At 39.1% G+C, this 19,725-nt stretch overlaps 1 non-coding gene across 1 annotated transcript; it reads right to left on the bottom strand.

The window, feature by feature from the left end:
• Window positions 1-1,755: 1,755 nt before the first annotated feature.
• LOC130029029 (U6 spliceosomal RNA) lies at window positions 1,756-1,861 on the bottom strand. Its single transcript, XR_008793250.1, has one exon. It is a non-coding gene; the product is annotated as a U6 spliceosomal RNA (small nuclear RNA).
• Window positions 1,862-19,725: the final 17,864 nt, after the last annotated feature.

The following is a 19,725-nucleotide window of genomic DNA, read 5'->3' on the forward strand; positions in this document are numbered from 1 at the left end:
ATGGAGAAAAATTTAGTGAATAGATTGTGCTATTTAATGATCTCTTTAAAGACTCAAGAAAAGAAGTAATGTTTATCAAAGTTTTACTTTGCATAGACATTTGCTTAATGACTTTAGTCTTACTAAATTCTCAAGATTATTAAGACTCTATTACTTAGAACAGCTTTATTTACACAGAAAAATTAAAAGAACATACAGAGATTTCTCATAGTTTCCTACAATATCACATATATAGTCTCAGGAACACTAGAGAAATGTATTTGTTATAGTTGAAGAACCATATTGACTTGTTATTATCACTCAAAGCCCATCACTTACTTTTGGATTCACTCTTAAAATAAAACATTTGATAGGTTTAAACAAATGTATAATGACATGTATCCATTGTTGTAGTAGCATACAGAATACTTTGGATTTTAATATTTTTTCCAAATTAATCATTGAAATCTTGATAATATATTAGATTACTGAAAATTTTCAAGGTATTTTAGAGTGAATCCTCTTCTCGCTATTAGATACCTGGCAAGGGAAGTTTATGATATGCTTAAATCACCTCATGAATGGTGCAAAAACTTGAGCTATAATTTGAATTATTTTTAATATTTCTCAAACCTTAATCATATCCTACTATGACAATTTTTTCCACTGGAAATAATGGCTTTCTTTATAAAAACAATAAAAACAAAAGCTCACCATTTTTATAATGCTTTTATAAGGTAAAGGTAAAGGTAAAGGCCCTCCCGTTGATCGTCGATTTGCTCGAGCGGGCCCAGTAACGTCTCCATTGGAGACTTTGTTGTTACTGTGTCTGGCATATCGAATACTCTCGGTAGCTTGCCGGGCTCTCCGATAATGCTTTTATAATTGAAGAATTGAGTGTACAGCTCTTTGAGACTTACAATATTCATATACATGTCTAAATAATTTGCCTATAATTCAAGCTGTCTAAAATTGGATCCCACTTTAGCACTTACATTTCTGATATGCTTCATAAAAAAAACTACTTTTTGAAGCAATTTGGACCACACCCAGTGGTGCTCAGAGCTGCACTCAAAAATCACTCCTGGCAGGCTCAAGGGACCATATGGGAAATTGGAGATAGAACCCTGGCTGATCTCATGCTAGGCAAATACCCTACTGACTTTACTACTGTGTTGACCTCAATTTCATATATATTTAGTATATTACTCTTGTAAAATTATCCCTAACATACACATAAGAACCTGGGTACAATGCCTCTGATAAATGTATTTACTTTAGGGGCCTGAAGCGATAGTGCAGCAGATGGAGTGCTTGCCTTGCTTTCTGCCAAACTGAGCTTGACCGTTGGCATGCCATATGGTCTACTATGCCTCACCAGGAGTGATTCCTGAACCCAGAGCCAGGAGTAAGCCCTGAGTAATGCTGGGAGTGATCCCCACCCCCCAGCAAACAAAAGTAGTTATTTAAAGTGAAACACTGGCCTTACTGGCTTTAAAATACACCAAAAAAAAAAAAACACTATTCTTCTTGTCCAATACATTATCTTGGGGGATAAACAATATTGACAATAAAGTGTCAAACTCAGACTTAAGAAAAATTTAGACTCTAGCCATACCTCAAATTATTCACTATTTTAGGATGTCCAAAGGGATCCTTGCTTGAACTCAGTGACATTATTTGATGGGCTGCTATTATCTGTACCTTGCTGCCCCAATTTAATCTCATATCTAATGCATCATGTATCCCTTCCACATTATTCTTACTCTTTTTTTTTAAAATATGGAATGCTTCATGAATTTGCGTGTCATCCTTGCGCAGGGGCCCTGCTAATCTTCTTTGTATCGTTTCAATTTTAGATATGTGCTGCCGAAGTGAGCACATTATTCTTACTCTTATGGCTCCTTCTGAATTGCTTTTTGTTCCATTTTCTTGCAGAAATTTTAGAGAGAATTTTTAATTTATACGAGACCTTCTCATCTTGAGTATTTCACAGGAAAATATAGGAAGATTGGGGTCAAGCAGCAAAATAAGTAGAAATAATCTGCTTGGTAAGGAGTAATATTTATGTCTTCCCCCAATTCCTATATTGGGAAAAAATACAAAGTGATTTTAATATATAGTAATTACTTTGGTGGAGTAATAAATTAAAGGTAAATTATTCATAATTGTTCTCATAGGAGGGCGCTAGAGAGATCCATCACTCCTTCTGTCTTGTGGTTTCAGTGAAGAGCCTATGTCTAAACCAGAAAGTGGCTCTTAGCAGACTCTGGTCGGCCAGAACCCCAATGTTATACTTGCTGTTGGACTTCCCAGTCTTAGAGTTGTAAGAAAGTTCTATTGTTTATACATACTATGTGATATTTTTTGTAATAGACTTAGACTATCTATTTTCAGAATTGTTCCTCATCTCTCACCTTGCACCTTGAACCTGTGTCTTTTCAACGTTTTTTTCAACTCTAAAATGAACTCAGTATTTCCCTCCAAGGTCTTTTTTTTTTTTTGCACATAAATATCTGGGAGATTTGCGTCACTGACTCTCTAGATTTTGCAAGCTCATACAACTGCTAGAACTTGTAATGATTGTGGTAGAACTGTTAAACCCACTTAGTAATTTGAAGAATTTGCAAGGGGAAAAAGTAAAATACTTATTAAAATATTTTATAGTGATAACTTGGTGAATGAATGAGACCAGTTGTAGTTACTGGTTCTTGACGCCTTCAAGAACGTCGAAGAAATAGCTAAGAGGACGAAGAACCTCCGGCTCCGGGCACATCTCTTTGATTCCACTGTTCTTCCTGCATTAACATATGCCTCAGAGACCTGGGCCCTACGCAAACAAGATGAGAACGCCATTCAGGTCTCCCAAAGAAGAATAGAAAGAGCTATGCTTGGAATATCACGTTTCACTCAAATGAGAGAACGAATCCGGAGTTCTGACATCCATCGACGATCAAGGATCAGGGACGCTGTCTCATTTGCCAAGGTGTCGAAAATCAGATGGGCTGGTCACGTAATGAGATTTAAAGACAACCGCTAGACTAGAGCTGTTACCAACTGGATTCCATGGGATGTCAAAAGACCGCGTGGCCGCCCACCTACCAGATGGTCAGACTTCTTCGTCAAGATCATGAACGATCGGTTTGAGGCCCTTCATGTTCCTGGAGCGAACAGATGCCATTGGGCTACACTAGCACGCGACAGGGACAAATGGAGACGTTACTGGCGCCCGCTCGAGCAAATCGACGACTAACGGGAAGTTAAGTGATTAAGTGATAACTTGGTGAAACTAACTTTTGGGGTCTATACTTATAATTGAAATACAATAAATTATCGGTCTCTTATCCCAGATATGGGATAGGACACCTAGTCCTTCCCTACTAGGTGGGTTCCAGAAGCCTCCACACCCAACCTGTGCCATATTAAGGACTCACACCACAGCTCCTGCATGACCTTACTACTTGCTGCTCCATCATCCCAGAGAAGACAGAAACTAATGTCTAGCTTAATTCTTAGTATTTTTCAGGGAGCATAATGACAAAGTCTCACCCTCAGCACAACAAGAAGTTTAGAAAACTAATGGGGAAAATATGTAGAATTCCACCAAGCTCAATGAGTGAAAACTTTCACAAAGACATGAGCTTCCCTTCCTGCTCTGAGCAGAGCCCCAGCAGCCGAAGACCTCCGGAACCAGCCACAGCCATGCTTAAGACCACTCTCCACACGTTCGGATGAGCCTCATGCATAAAGGAACTGGCAGAGGAACCCACGTATGTGGGACTTGGGGCTGAGATCTCCAAGCCTGCTCAGATAGTGACTGGGCCTCCTCCACTCAGATCCCCCATCTTCCAGTAGGTAGGAGTTACACCCACCAACTGCCCCCGGTGCCCTGTTATCCCATCAATAGCCAAGACCCTGAGACTATAAAACCCAGCTCCCGGAAGCTTGGTTTTTGGCACCACATTCGGTTCCCTGAGCCTCAATAGGGAGTGATCCCTGAGCTGCTAGATATGGCCCCAAACTCCAAACAAAACATTTGTTAAACTGAAAAAGTATGTGGGTAATTAGATCTACAGAGCAAAATGGGCCTTATGCTGGAGTTAGAGAGTATGAAGATATATGAGATTGGGTATTTTGTGGGTATTAGACTATTGCCTAAAAGACAAAGAGGCATTAACCAGACCAGAGTGTGATGGGAAGAAAGAAAAGATTTTCTAGCCATCTCTATTAGGACGCTGGAGCAAAATTGTCCGTGGTACCAAAGCAAAATAATAGAAATATTCCTTGATATAGGAGAGTGGAATAACTTAGGAACATGATAACTTAGGAACAATAGACTTAGAAAAGAAAGAAAACAGTAATTGACTCTTAAAAACTCTTGTTCACACAGAAACTAAGTAGGCAAATTTTTTTTTATAGAGAAGAGCTCTAAAAAAGTTATTTTTGTTATTATATTGTTGGGTTTTGATCTTTTGGCACTGTTTATTGATTTGGAAATGTTTTAAGGAATGTAATGACTTTCATGCCAGATCTTTTTCTTTATTTGAGTTTATTTTCCAAGTTCATTTTGACAAGATTATTCTGATTCAGTTATCCTCAAATGACCAAGACCATAAAGACAGAGTGAAGAGTACTTCCTGAAATTTATATGTAATCTTTCCATCTCCCACCATGTGAGCCAGATTGAAATCCAGCAGAAAAACAGCACCTGTCCCCCGCACCCATCACACACACACACACACACACACACACACACACACACACACACACACAGAATCTTAAGGGAAAAACAGGAGGCTATTTGCTGGTCATTTCATTTTGCTTCTCTTTTTGAGTCACGTTTAGCAGTGCTCAGGGCTTACCACTGACTCTGCACTCAGGGAGCACTCCTGATGGACCTGGGAACCATATAGGCAGGCACCTTACCTGCTAGACTATCACTCTAGACCCTGGTAATTTCTTTCTACCACAAGACTTGTGTGAATTCTCTGCCCAAGTCCTGGTAAAATAAGGGTTTTGTTTTTTTAAGGAATATTTTAATCATTACTAAAAATGGACATTGATTCTGAGCAAGGCTGTGGTAATGTATTCAAAAATATAACTGAAGTTATAAAATACTGTATGAAAGTTATTTCTGTGGTTCTTAGTATGTATCACAGCTTTCCACTAAAATGCTATTTCCATTATTTTATCTATATCCTATTTTAATTCTAAAGCATGAGGAAAAGTTTGTTAAAGACTGCATAAACACTCCCTAATATTTTCTATGAAGCAACTGTCCCCCGATACTAAAATCAGACAGAGACACCACAAACACACACAAAGAAAGTTATAGAAACAAAGACCCTCAACAAAATACTAACAAATAAAATCCAAGAACTCATCAAAAAGATTATATACAGTGACCAAGTAGGAACCATTCTGGAGGTGCAAGAGTGGTTTAACATTTGGAAGTCAATCAACATAATACATCACATTTTACTAAGTGAAAGAAAAATAAAAATCATAGGATCATATCAGTAGATGCAGAGAAAACATTTGACAAGATCCAACACCTGTTCATGATAAAAACTCCCAACAAAATGGGATTTGAAGGAAACTCCCTCAGTATAGTGAAAGCCATTTTACCACAATCCCACAACAAGCATTATTCTCAATTGTGAAAGACCAAAAGTCTTTCCTCTAAGATCAGGCTCAAGACAAGATTATCCACTCTTGCCTCTTGTATTAAATTTAGTACTGGAAATACTTGCCCTAGCAGGTAGGCCAGCAAAAGATATCAAGGGCATCCATATAGGAAAGGAAGAAGTCAAGTTTTCACTATTTTCAGATGGCATAATGCTATATTTAGAAAATCACAGAGTCTCAGAAAAATCTCCTGGAAACAATAGATTTGTACAATAAGATAGTAGGCTATGAAATCAGTGTACAAAAGCCCATGGCTTCCCTATAGACAATGAAAGAGAGGAAAGAAACATTAAAAGAACACTTCTGTAAACAATTTTTTCTCAGAAAATCATGTACTTCAGAATAAGCTTAACTAAAGAAATGAAGGACCTATACAAAGAAAATTAGAAAATACAACTTCAAATAATAAAAGATACAAGGAACTGGAGACACACCCCCTGCTCATGTAGTGGGATGATTAACATCACCCAAATGGCAATACTCCCCAAAGCATTATACAGATTCATTGCAATTCCTAGAGAGATACCCATGACATTTTTCAAAGAAATAGATCAATTTTATTTATTCTATATTGTCATATTGGACAATAAATCCCCACAAATTGCTAAAGCAGTTCTTGGGAAGAAGAAGATAGGAAGTATCACGTTCCCCAACTTAAAACTGTACTACAGTTTAAAGAGGTAGTTATTAAAACAATATGGTATTGGAATAAAGACAGACCCACAGATCAAAGGAATAAAGTTAAATATCCTGACAGAGAACTCAAATATTTGATGATTTAATCTTTGATAAAGGAGCAAGAAATATGAAGTAGAACTAGGAAATCTTCTTCAACAGGTAATGCTGGAAAAACTATGTAACTCCATGCAAAAAAAAAAAGAGAGAGAGGGAGAGAATTTGGACTTTTTTTTTAACATCAGGCACAAAATTCAGAACAAAATGGATTAAAGACTTCAGTATCAGACCTGAATACATAGGGGGAAATCATAGGCAGAAACTCCCATGACATTGAAGCTAAAGGCATCTTCAAAAATGAAACACCACAGACCAAGCAAGTAGAAGCAAAGATAAACAAATGGAATTACATTAAACTAAAAGGCTTCTGCACCTCAAAGGAAATGATGAACAAGATACAAAGATGATATGGGAAAAATATTAACCCAACACTCATCTGATAAGGGGTTAATATCAAAGATATGTAAGGTACTGTAGAACTTTACAGGAAAAACATACAATACTATTAAAAATGGGAAGAAAAATTGAATAGAAACTTACTCAAAGGAGAAATACAAATGGTCAAAAGGCACATGAAAAAATGCTTTACATCACTAATCATCAGTGAGACGCTAATCAAAATAACAATGAGATATCATCTCATGCCACAGAGACTGGTATACATTAAAAAGAACAATCAAAACCAGTACTGGTATGGGTGCAGGGAGAAAGAGACTCTCAATACACTGTTGGTGGGAAAACTGATTGCTCCAATCTTTTTGGAAAATAATACGGCATTCATCAAAGAACTACAAATTGAGTTTCAATAAGACCCAGCAACAATTGGGCATATACCCCAAGGGGCCCAAAAACACACAGTAGAAAAGCCATCTGCATTTCTTTGTTCATTGCAGCAGCATTCACAATAGTCAGAATCTGGAAACAACCTGAGTACCCGAGAACAAATATCTCCTTAAAGAAACTATGGTACATCTACACAATGGAATACTACACAGCTAACAGGAAAAATGAAATCATAAAATTTGCTTATAAATGGATACACAAGATGAGAATCATGCTACGTGAAATCAGTCAGAGGGAAAGGAACTGACATAGAATGGTTTCTCTCATTTGGGGGATATAAAAATACAGTGTGAGACTAATACCCAAGGGCAGTAGAAATGAGAACCAAGAGGACAGTCCATGGATGGAAGTTTGCCACAAGTGTGTGGGGTGGGGCAGGGCAATTAGAACAGAAAAAGGACCTCTGTGACAATGATAGTTGGAAATGACCACTCTGAACAAGAACTGAGTGCTAAAGGATGTAAAATGATATACATAACCTTTCAGTGTCTATATTGAAAACCAAAATGCACAAATGGCAGAGCCTGGCAAAGCTCCCTGGGGCATAATTGAAATGCCAAAAAGAGTAACAATAACAGGTCTCGTTCCTCTGACCCTGAAAAGAGCCTCCAATACAGCACCATTGTGAAGGATGAGTAAGGAGAGGCTGCTAAAATATTAGGGCCGTGACGAATGGAGACATTACTGGCATTTGCTTGAGTAAATTGATGAACAATGGGATAACAGTGATGACAGTGACACAGTGAATGCCCAAAAGGGTGTGTGTGTGTGTGTGTGTGTGTGTGTGTGTGTGTGTGTGTATGGTATAAGGGGTGGGGGAAGCACAGAGAGGGAGGGAGAGAGAGAGAGAGAGAGGTCGTACACCATAGAGACAGGCTGGGGATGGGGGGACATTGGTGGTGTGAAATGTACACAGATTAAGGGACAGGTGTTGGAACATAGTATGACTGAAACCCAATTATGAACAACTTTGTAACTATGTATCTCATGGTGATTCAATAAAAAAGTATGTGTATATATGTGTGTGTATGCATATGTATATATATATTATATAAAATATCTGTATCATGTAAAAAAAATCAGCCAATCCTATTCATAGTAAAATATACTAAAAGCCTTCCTATTACTTCAATCTTTGTCCACTTAAACTACATTTTTTTCTGAAGTTTTTGTTAAAACATTAAAACATTAAATAATTTGTTAGTTGAAGTTAGTTGACTTCTACATTACATCCCATCTAATCTAGTATGCTACTATTAGATTATCAGTGTTGTAGAGTTCAGAGATATCGTATTTGTTGCTGTACATTCCAGGAAATTCATAAAATTTAATTGTATGGTACAGCTGGAGTTCAATTTTTAACTGAGTACAGCTTTGGGGTGTGGACGTGACTGTCAGGGCTTCTGAAAGTGCAGAAATATTGGGGAGATAACCCATACCTTATCTGAGAAAGTGTAGAGATTTCACAGGGACCTGTTGTATACCTGATTTCTCGGCAGTTTAATTTCTCTGTGAGGCTGGGTTCCAAGCTGATGGGGTCCCACCAGAGGCATGCGAAGATTTTGGACTGTTAGAGCTCTGTTTGGGCAGGTGCTGGTCCACCACCCTCTAAGGTGTCCCAGAGGTCTCAGCCAGTAATAGGTGTCCAACAGAGTTTGAAGCTAGTTGATCTCTTTCAAGATTTATTTATGAGTCCCTGAGCAAGGCCATTTGGTGAGCTTACATGGTGCCAGGAGTGGTTCAGGTGTATTACTTGAGAATGACTTTTTTTTTAATTATTAAATTTTTTTATTAGTCAATCACAATGAGGTACAGTTACAGACTTACAAACTTTTGTGCTTGCATTTCAGTCATACAATTGTCGAGTACCCATCCTTCCATGAGTGCCCATTTTCCACCACCAATGGACCCAGCATCCCTCCCACCACCCTCACCCCATCCCCCACCACCCTGCCTCGCCTCTGTGGCAGGGCATTTCCTTTTGCTCTCTCTCTCTCTCTCTCTCTCTCTCTCTCTCTCTCTCTCTCTCTCTCTCTCCCCTTTTGGGTGTTGTGTTTTGCAATAGAGGTATTGAGTGGCCATGTTGGGGTGAGAGGTATGTTAGTCTACAGTCTATTTTCAGCACGCATCTTTTAACCCGAATGGGTCCTCCCAACATCCTTTACTCGGTGTTTCCTTCTCTGTCTAAGCTGCCTTTTCCCCCAGTATGTGAGACCTGTTTCCAAGCCGTGGAGAAGACCTCCTGGTCCTTATCTCTACTACTCTTTGGTGTTAATCTCCCATTCTGTTATATTCCACAGATGAGTGCAATTTTTCTATGCCTGTCCCTCTCTTTCTGACTCATTTCACTTAATGTGATACTTTCCATGTTGATTCACTTATATGCAAATTTCAGGACTTCATCTTTTCTAACATCTGCATAGTATTCCATAGTGTAGATATACCAATTTTTTAAAATCAGTTATCTGTTAACAGTCTGTATAGATTACATTAAAAATATTCATTAGTGGACCAAAAAGATAGTATAGGGATTAAGGCAGATGACTGCATGTGGATGACCCTAGTTAAATTCCAGGTATCACATAATCCCAGCGCTGTTGAAAGTGACCCCTGAACACAGAGTTGGAGTAAACTGCGGATCTTACTGGTTGAGGTTCACCTCATTTCCCAAGTATGCTTTAGCTTAATGAGAACAGAAATAAGTACAGACAAACTTTTCAACTTGACTCTTGTTTGGAAAAATTAAACTTATGATAGTAAGTAAGTAAAGCAGACACAGTAACAAACTTATGATAGCTTTCAGATAAACCACAAAATCACTGTCACTGTCACTGTCCTCCCACTGTTCATCGATATGCTTGAGCGGGCCCAGTAACGTCTCCATTGGAGACTTTGTTGTTACTGTGTTTGGCATATCGAATACATCACGGGGAGCTTGCCAGGCTCTGCCGTGCGAGCGAGATACTCTCGGTAGCTTGCCGGGCTCTCCGAGAGGGGCGGAGGAATCAAACTTGGGTCAGCCATGTTGGCTGCGTGTAAGGCAAACGCCCTACCCGCTGTGCTATCGCTCCAGCCCACCACAAAATAACATAAAAAAAAAACTTAGAGGCAAATTTAAACTTTGAAACTAAAATAAAAATTTTAAAAATATAACAAGATTATAAAATATTTAATTTTGGAATATATTTATTTGAAAAAATATGCTGATTTTGAATTGATTATTGATTTTGAGTTTACAAATTTTCTCTTCATTTCTATTATTAATACTATCAATCTTATTGATTGTTACGAGATTCATAATTTTCATATGCCTCACTTTTTGTCCTGTAAAAGCAAAATGATGTATCAATTAGTAAAAATTAGACAAATTAGTATAATATTTTAAAAAATGTTAAAATCTGCATCCAGTACTCTCCCTTGTTCTTTTTATTACACACCAAATTCAAGTTTCTGTCACCAAAAGTTATAAATTAGCTCTACTAAATTATAGATTCATGGTCATGGTCCTCCTGTTCTTCATCGATTTGCTCGAGCGGGTCCAGTAATGTCTCCACTGTGAGACTTGTTGTTACTGTGTTTGGCATATCGAATATGTCACGGGGAGCTTGGCAAGATACTCTCAGTAGCTTGCCGGGCTCTCTGAGAGGGGCGAAGGAATCGAACTCAGGTTGGCCATGTTGGCTGCATGCAAGACAAACGCCCTACCCCCTGTGCTATCACTCCAGCTCAAAATATAGATTATAGTTAGAATATTTTATTCAGACCCATAAAAGCATCTTCATGAGTTAGTATATACCCAGGGTGCTCAATATGAGTAACTTTACTTAAATAAGATGAAAATCTCATATTTGGTGAGTCTTTTTCTCTGTTTCAAATGTCTTTGGACATTTAAGAATCTGAGTTGTCTAATGCCTTGTGAATTCAGAGTTCAAAATGTTTATAATTATAAAATATGTATTAGATTCTAAATTATCATAGGGGCGATGTGGGAAAACAAAAAGACTGAATATTATAAGCTTCTCCTTGTCTCTGACCTGAGATTCCCACCAAAACTAGGTAGCACTTCCCTTTCTCTGCCATCTAGTAAAATTTTTGCATTTAAGACTTGGATTCACATCTTGTGACGACTTTAAGTCATTTAAAATAATTGCCATATACAATAATTTATATAATTCAGGTATTAAATTATATGTGGATGAGGTAAAGGTAAAAGGTAAAGGCCCTCCCGTTGATCGTCGATTTGCTCGAGCGGGCCCAGTAACGTCTCCATTGGAGACTTTGTTGTTACTGTGTCTGGCATATCGAATACTCTCGGTAGCTTGCCGGGCTCTCCGAGAGGGGCGGAGGAATCGAACTTGGGTCGGCCATGTTGGCCGCTTGTAAGGCGAACGCCCTACCCGCTGTGCTATCGGATGAGAAATTGCATTATTATTTTTTTCTGTTTTTTTTTGCACTGAATCAGGAAAAGGGTAATCTCAGATTAGTACATTGTGTAGAATGTAATACCTATAGAGGTCTCTGGCTCTTATAAAAGTAGTATTTGCATTATGTCTAAATTAAGTATTTATTCTGTTCTGCAACTCAGATTGATTCAACCTACTCAAATTTGTTTGATCTATTTTACACTCCAGAAATTCTCCATACCAGAAATTCAATGGTGATGGTCTTAATCAGTGTTCTCTAAAAAAAATAGAATCAATAGGAGACATATGGTAGTGCTTTATACATATGTTTGTTTATAGGTATATATACTATATATTGTTTATCTAACTTATATATTTATATTTAATTATTTATTCATGCACTATAAATAAATGTATGCAAACTGCCAATCCCAAAATCAGTTGCTAGGTAGGCAGAAGACCCAGAGAAGAGATTATAGTTTGAATATGAGGATCATCTGCTGATTGTATTCCCTCTTTAAGGAAAGTCTCTCTGTTTTTTAAATTTTTTTTTATTATTTATTTATTTATTTATTTTTTATTAGTGAAACCCCATGAGGTACAGTTGTAGATTTACAAATTTTTGTGCTTGAGTTTAGGTTATACCACGATCAAATACCCATCCATCCACCAGTCCCATTTTCCACCACCGTGGATAATATCCCTATCCCCCCCATCCCACCCTGCCTCTGTGGCAGGGCATTCCCTTTTGTTCTCTCTCTCCTTTTGGGTGTTGTGGTCTGCAAAAGAGGCATTGAGTGGCAAACATGTTCAGTCCATAGTTTACTTTCAACATGCATCTCCCCTCCTGGGAGGATCCTCCAAACACCCTTTATTTGGTGCTCCCTTCTCTATCTAAACTGCCCTTTCCCCTAGAATACCCGGCTGGCTGCTAAGCTATGGAGCAATCCTCCTGGTGTTGATCTCAGCTATTCTTGGGTATTAAACTCATATTTTGTTACTTTATATCCCCCAGATGAATGCAATCTTTCTATGTCTATTCCTCTCTTTCTTTTTTTTTAATTTTTTAATTTATTTATTTTTATTTATTTATTTATTTATTTATTTTTATTAGTGAAGCACCATGAGGTACAGTTGTAGATTTACAAATCTTAGTGCTTGGGTTTCGGTCATACAATGATCAAATACCCATCCCTCCACCAGTGCCCATTTCCCCCCACCCCCCTATTCCTCTCTTTCTGACTCATTTCGCTTAGCATGACACTTTCCATATTGTACCACTTGTATGTAAATTTCATGACTTCATCTTTTCTAACAGCTACATAGTATTCCATTGTGGAGATGTACCAAAGTTTCTTTAACCAGTCATCTGTTCTTGGGCATTCAGGTTTCTTCCAGTTTCTGGCTATTGTAAAGAGTGCTGCAATGAACAAACAAGTGCAGATGTCACTTTGACTATACATTTTTGCCTCTCTGGGATATATTCCCAGGAGTGGTATTGCTGGGTCAAATAGGAGCTCAATTTCTAATTTTTTGAGAAATGTCCATACTGTTTTCCAAAAGGGCTGAACTAGTCGGCATTCCCACCAACAGTGAAGGAGTGTCCCATTCTCGCCACATCTGCGCCAGCATCGGTTGCTTTTGTTCTTTTGAATGTGGGCCAGTCTCTGAGGTGTGAGATGGTATCTCATTGTGGTTTTGCTCTGCATCTCCCTGATGATTAATGATGTAGAGCATTTTCTCATGTGCTTTTTTGCCATTTGGATTTCTTCTTTGAGAAATTTTCTGTTCATTTCATTGCCCCATTTTTTGATGGGGTTGGATGTTTTCTTCTTGTGGAGTTCAACCAGTACTTTGTATATCCTTGATATCAACCCCTTGTCAGATGTGTATTCGGCGAATATACTTTCCCATTCTGTAGACTGTCTTTGTATTTTGGTCACTGTTTCTTTGGAGGTGCAGAAGCTTCTTAGTTTAAGATAGTCCCATTTATCTATTTCTGTTTTCACTTGCTCGGCCAGTGGTGTGGCATCTTTGAAAATACCATTAGCCTCAATGTCATGGAGGGTTTTGCCAACTTTGTCTTCAATGTACCTTATGGTTTCTGGTCTGATGTTGAGGTCTTTAATCCATTTTGATCTTACTTTTGTACATGGTGTTAGGCAGAGTTCTGAGTCCATTTTTTTTTTTGCATGTAGCCGTCCAGTGATGCCAGCACAATTTGTTAAAGAGACTTTCCTTACTCCACTTCACATTTCTTGCACCTTTATCAAAGATTAGATGATCATATGATTGAGGGGAGATGTCAGTGTATTCAACCCTGTTCCATTGGTCTGCAGTTCTGCTTTTGTTCCAGTACCATGCTGTTTTGATTATTACTGCTTTGTAGTAAAGTTTGAAGTTAGGGAGGTTGATTCCTCCCATTTTCTTTTTCCCAAGAATTTGCTTTAGCTATTCGTGGGGGCTTATTGTTCCATATAAATTTCAGGAGTGTTTGCTCCATTTCTTTGAAGAATGTCATGGGTATCCTTATAGGGATTGCATTGAATTTATACAATGCTTTCGGTAGTATTGCCATTTTGACAATGTTAAGTCTCCCGACCCATATGCAGGGGATATCTTTCCATTTCCTCATGTCCTCTTTTATTTCCCGAAGTATAGTATCATATCATCTACGACATTTCCGATTGCATTTTCCTCATTTCTGCCTTCAAATCCTCTTGTCTTTTATTGGCATTGCTTTCCATTGTTTCTTTTTGTTCCCTAAGCATCCTAAGTAGCTCCCTTCTGAATTCCTTGTCAGAGAGGTTGTCTAACACTACAGTGCTGTTGGTGTCTTCTGGATTAGACTCTTCAATAAGAAAGTTTGATGGGCTTTTGCATTACTTTACCATTGTGACCAGTATGGTTTAGTCCTTCACATTCACTGTTACTATTCTGCTTGATATGCAGTGTGAGTTGAGATAGGTATATGAGTTATTGGCTACTGTGTTTCTAGTGGCTGAGCTAATCTAGAGAAGGTTCCATCTAAGAGGGTAGCTTATGGTTCCTATGACATATGTAGTGGGAGAATATTTCACGGCCGTGTTAGCGGCTGCGGCTCTGGAAAGGGTCCCTGGCGCTGGGCACCGGGCTGTACCTGGTTGAATGAGGAGAGGGTACCTGGAGACGTTTGGCTTTGTTGCCGAGAGATGGGCCTCAGTTCCTGTCCCGTGCAGATCAAGGGAGAAAACCGGCTGTTTCAGGGGAACGAGCTAGCTGTGCATGCCCAGAGAGAGTCCCAAACCCTGGGGGCAGGCTGTACCTGGTTGAATGAGGAGAGAGTACCCGGAGACATTCAGCTTTGTTGCCGAGAGATGGGCCTCTGTTCCTGTCCCAAGCAGATCCTTATATTTATTTATTGAATCACTGTGGGAAAAGTTACTAAGCTTTCAGGTTTAAGTCTCGGTCATACAATGATCAAATACCTTTTCTTTGACCAGTACTCATTTTTCACCACCAAGAACCCCAATATAACCCCTCCCACCGCCTCCCAATGCCTGTGAGGCAGATGATTTCTACTTAACCCTTCTCTACAATGATTACATTCATTATTTCAACAAAAGATGCACCATTATTGTTTAGAATACCCCCCCCCCCCCAACAATCAGAATTGCTGAAAAGGCATTGTGAAATACTTTGTTTTCTATAGCTGGTTATGAGAATAATATAATGTCACTTGGCTGTGATTTTGGATTTCTGCAAAGAGCCAGATAATTATGAGATTGGTTTCTGTGTGTCTGGTGTTATGGCTGTGCCGGAGAGCCACTTGGGGGGCGGGCAACTCATCACCTCAGTAGGGCATAAAGGATGAGCCAGTACTGCCCCCCTTCCCATGAGACTGCAGTTGTCCCATCACCGCAGGCTCATACCTGGCTTTCCTATAAGCTCTGAGGTGGCGGCCACCTTGCTGTGGGGGGGGGGGGGGGGGGTGGCAAAAGGGAGTCATGGCGCCGTATTTTAACACTTGGTCCATTCACTTTTCTGCCACAAGCTGCCGAGCTCTGGACTAAGTTCTTTTGCCTCTGGAGCCATGGTCGAGCCGGAGAGCCGCTAGTGGGGGGCAACTCGTGACCTTGGTAGGGCATGAAGGACGATGAACCCAGCATTTAAACCTATCATTAAAAGCTTATTTCCAGATAATTTTCCTTGCCTGGAGAAGTTCCCTTCTCCCTCCAAGGAGAACTAATACAGTCTTTGCCCTATCATCTAGGAAATGACATTTTCTGTGCCTATTCTGGTAGAGTAGTTCCACCAACTGACATGATTTCAATACCAATAAAGCCAAAACCCAAATATCACCATTTCTATGATATCATTCTACACATCAACTGAAGGGACTCATCCAAATTAATTAGCAGAGCCACAAGAAATTCTTGGTAACATGTTATATTCAAAAGATATACAGAATGAGGGTGAAGTGATGGTACAGAGGGTAGAGCTCTGACTTTGCATGTGGTTGACTCACATTCTATCTCCAGAACACAATATGACCTCCCACCTCCCAAACCCCACCAGGAGCGATCCCTGAGTGCAGAGCCAGGAGCAAACCTGTAGCACAATTGGTAGGGCATTTGCCTTGCAAGCGGCCAACATGGCTGACCGGAGTTCAATTCCTCTGCCCTCTAGGAGAGCCCAGCAAGCTACCAAGAGTATCTCGCCCGCATTGCAAAGCCTGGAAAGCTCCTCGTGATGTATTTGATATGCCAAATACAGTAACAATTGTCACAATGGAGACGTTACTGGGCCCACTGGAGCAAATCAATGAACAATGGGAGGACAGTGACAGTGACATTATATATATTATATATACAGACATATTCAAAGATTTCAAATACCTATTCACAAACATATTAACATCAAATTTTTTTCAATTTCCACCATATGGTCCTTTTTGGTGTCATTGAGTAGTTTGCCATGCAAGCTGAAAAGATGGAATCTCATATGCAACCACAGTTTACTGACATTATGCTTTGTGCAGCTGTCGTGGTTGTATTATGAAGTTTCATGGTCACAGTCACGGTCCTCCCATTGTTTATCAATTTGCTCGAGTGGGCCTAGTAACATCTCCATTGTGAGACTTGTTGTTACCGTGTTTGGCATATCGAATACATCACGGGGAGCTTGCCAGACTCTGCCGTGCGGGTGAGATACTCTCGGTAGCTTGCCGGGCTCTCCGAGAGGGGCAGAGGAATCGAACTCGGATCGGCCTTATTGGCTGCATGCAAGGCAAACACCCTACCGCTGTGCTATCACTCCAGCCCATTATGAAGTGTAGAAAGATAAAAATTTAGTTTTTTCCTAGAGGGAGCCCAGTATCCTGCACAAGAGTAACCCAGACTAACTATAGTGGAGCATAGACATTTTTTTGTTTCTAATAAAAGCATAGAAAGTTACTTTTACTTGGTATACATGTATTCACCTAATCATGACTCAATGCTATACCTCAGTTGTCTTATAAAATGAGCATGGCAATAGTGTTCTCGTCCACATTTTTTTATCAATTACAGAAAATCTTTAACACTTGTAGCTAGTACAGTTCCTGGAACAAAGTGAATGTACCATATAGAACACAAAAACTGCTAGTACTGCTGCTGATACTGTATATTATAGCACTAGGGAAAAAAAGCACTTCATAGCATTAAGAACCATGGGACATTTAATTCTTTGTGAAAAATGCTGAAGATGGAATAAGTTACCTGTAAGTAAATATTCAGGATATAATTAATCCAAACTGTTACCTATTTAAACAAATGGTCAGGATCAGAAACTTCACATGTTTGACCTTAATTTTTTTTAATAGTTTAAGTAACATAGTTACATAGATGTTGATGTTTACTATTTGAAAACACACAGTTAACTATACCTCACCAACACCAAATTGCCCAAGATTCCCATTACTGTACTTACAATACTTTTAGATTACTTCTTCCTCACTGCATTCTCCCCCCTCTGGTCACTTCACGCCCCCCCACCTCATCCCTCCTTTGCATCTTTGTAATTTCAGTTTTGTAATTCAACATCACAGATTTGTCATTGTTTAATAGTGTATAGTCTTCTGTCCTCTTGCTCATTATTTGTACTTTTCCCTCTAACTTACTTCGTTTAACATAATACCCTCTTGTTCCATACAAACTGCAGGAGTTCATCTCTTTTCAACTGCATAGTTTTCCATTTTGTGTACAATCGACAACTCCTTCATTCTTCTGCTACTAGACAGTTTGTTGTCATATCTTGACTATTATATTAAGTGCTGCAATGAACATAGGCATGTATATATATTTTTTCAAATTACTGTTTTTGTGGGCTAGAGCGATAGCACAGCAGTAGGGCGTTTGCCTTGCACGCAGCCAACATGGCCTACCCGAGTTCGATTCCTCCACCCCTCTCGGAGAGCCCGGCAAGCTACCGAGAGTATCTCACCCACACGGCAGAGCCTGGCAAGCTACCCATGATGTACTTGATATGCCAAACACAGTAACAAGTCTCATGATGGAGACGTTACTGGGCCCACTCCAGCAAATCGATGAACAACGGGAAGACCGTGATACCGTGATACTGTTTTTGCATTTGGGGTAGTAGAGACCAAGAATTGAAAGTGCTAGGTCATTTTTGTTTGTTCTGTTTTGGTGACCACATCCAGAAGTGCTGAAGGCACTAGCTCTGTGCTCAGGATTCATTCCTGGAAGTACTCAGGGGACCATATATGGTTCTGGGGATTGAACCGGGGTCTGTCACGTGCAATGCAAATGCCTTAACTATATATTTAAAAGGTAAATTGCTGGGTCTTAAGGCAGCTTTATTCTTCATTTTTTAAGTAGCGTATTATTTTCCAAAGAGTCTGAACCAGACAATATTCGCACCAACAGTGACTGAGGCTCCTTTTTCACCATACCCTTGCTAACACTGGTGGTTTCATTTTTTTTTTCCAGTATAAACCATTCTCACTGGTATGTGATGATATCTTCTTCTCCTTTGAATTTGCATTTCTCTGATAGAGTGATAATAATCACTTTTCAAATGTTTACAGTTCCCTTAGTCCTCTTGGGATGCTGTGGAAGGGAGTGTCTGCTTAATTTCTTTTGGAAAAAAGGCAAAGTTCTCAGGGAAAATGAAAAGCTCTCTAGGAAGCTATTGCAGCAGACCAGGTGACAACTAAGGAGGGTGTGACCAGGATATTAGCCTTTTTATCTTGTGTGCTTGTAGAGCTCTGGCCAGGCTTTTAAGTCTGAAGTTTGGATGTTCTGGGGAAAGAACCTGAATAGAACTTCACTGACACACAATCTCCTTTTTTAAAGTAGAGAAGCGTTTACCAAACTCTTTTTCTAATCAGTATCACTTCAAATGTAATGCTTAACAATGCAGACTGAATTGCTTTAATTCTGTCACTTTGTCAAAGTTCCATTGTTAAACAAAACAAAACAAAACAAAACAAAAACCCAGTTCAAGGAAGATTCAACTGAAATGATGCACTCACAGTTATTTTTGGAAAAGCACTTTGTGAATACTTATATATTCTGATTTATTCTTTCCAGAACTTTTTAACTTTTACAGAGATGTGATTTGAGTTTGTAAAAGCTAAATGCCCATCGTATTTGTAGCCAGATGTTCAACGGCTACTTGTTAGATGATGTTTCTTATTAATTTACTGTAGTTTGGGGCTCACACCCTGTGGTACTGAGAGGGCTATTATTATAGTTTCTTGTCCTTAGGCAGTAGAGAATGAAAACTGAGGAGCAGACAACTAAATTCTATAGAAACTTTATTTGAGGAAAGGAAGAAAAGAAGATGGAAATTGGGTTTTCATGAAGAACCTTATCTTTTTATGTTCTGTTAACTAGAGGGGTGGGTGGGGGAAAGAAAGGGGTTGGAGAACAGCAGGATGCTTGAGAGTATTATCTTCTGTATATCCTGGGTCCATTGTCCTGACATTCCACTAGAAATTCTTCTAAGGGTGCATTATCTTTCTAATCCCACCCTGCCTATTTTTCTTTTCTCTCCCTATATTGCTATATCAAAGTTATAGTTCTTGGGGTTT

Source organism: Sorex fumeus, unplaced genomic scaffold, assembly GCF_029834395.1.
Source record: "Sorex fumeus unplaced genomic scaffold, SorFum_2.1 ptg000003l, whole genome shotgun sequence".
Classification (NCBI taxonomy): domain Eukaryota; kingdom Metazoa; phylum Chordata; class Mammalia; order Eulipotyphla; family Soricidae; genus Sorex; species Sorex fumeus.